The sequence below is a fragment of the Octodon degus genome, unplaced genomic scaffold (assembly GCF_000260255.1).
Source record: "Octodon degus isolate 3935 unplaced genomic scaffold, OctDeg1.0 scaffold00011, whole genome shotgun sequence".
Taxonomy (NCBI): domain Eukaryota; kingdom Metazoa; phylum Chordata; class Mammalia; order Rodentia; family Octodontidae; genus Octodon; species Octodon degus.
In genome coordinates this window covers 13,608,259-13,609,422 of record NW_004524587.1, presented here as the reverse complement: position 1 = coordinate 13,609,422, position 1,164 = coordinate 13,608,259, and positions in this window count along the sequence as shown.

Sequence of the window (1,164 nt, the reverse complement as noted above, 5' to 3'; positions counted from 1 at the left end):
TGAGTGTGGAATTGAAGATCCAGTGGACAGGAAAGACATTTGGCTTTAAAGACTAATCCCTGGGCTCCCTCTGGCAGGAGCAAGGTTCCACTGTGTCCTGCATCCTCCTTCCCCCAAGTAGAGGGGTGGGCTCTTGTGCACCAGCCCAGAGGTGTGAAGACACTTTTTCAGGTGGAACCGGGGATTGAACTCAGATCCTTGCATTTGCCAGTCAAGTGCTTATCTTACTGAGCCATCTCCCCGGCCCCTATCATTCTTCTAAAGCTTTAATTGGTTGGCTACTTTCTTTCTTTCTTTCTTTCTTTTTTTTCCGGAACCGGGGATTGAACTCAGGCCCTTGCACTTGCCAGGGAAGCGCTTATTCCACTGAGCCATCTCCCTGGCCGAGCCCGTTCTCCTAAGCCTCGCTTGTACTGGACTTGGCAGGGTTTCTTTCGGCACTGCAGCCTAGGCTGTTGTCATAGGGACAACGAAATGCGTGACTTTTGATTGGCTTGGAGGCTCCTTAGCATAAACCTTGTGGTTTTCTATGGGTCTTCGCGTTCGGCAGTAAACTTCTTGGTCTGAACTCCCTGCCAGGAAAACACGAGTACTCGGCTGTCCAATCACTGAGAGCTTTCAGCTTATGGCTCCAGGAAAACCCAGAGAACAGATTCCACCTGACTAGACTCCGACCCCGCAGCTGCAGGGCCAAACTCGGGAGAACTGCGCTTGCTCTTCTTCTTGCTTTTTGGTTCACAGTGACCATAATTCAAACAAAAATCCCAAACTATTTTTAGGTAAACTCAGAAATATCTATGACATCAAGTCAATGTCCAGGTGTGGAGAAAGCTACCTTACTTTCTACAAGAAATCTGTTTGTTACTTTTTCTAGCTTTTAGAAGCCACTTACATCCCTTGGCTTACTGCCCCTCACTCAAACCTCGAATCAGCAACCTTGTACATCTTTGGCCATTTTTCACATGGCCTTCTGACTATCTCCAGCAAAAGTTCTCTACATTTAAGGATTGATACACCTAGAATATATCCAGAATAAGCTCTCTATTTCAAGACCCTAAACACATGTGGAAAGGCTGTTTTGCCATGTAAATAAACATATTCACAGGTTGTGGGAATTCAGACATGAACATGTTTGGGCGGCCATCCCCCTGTCCACCTTAAGAT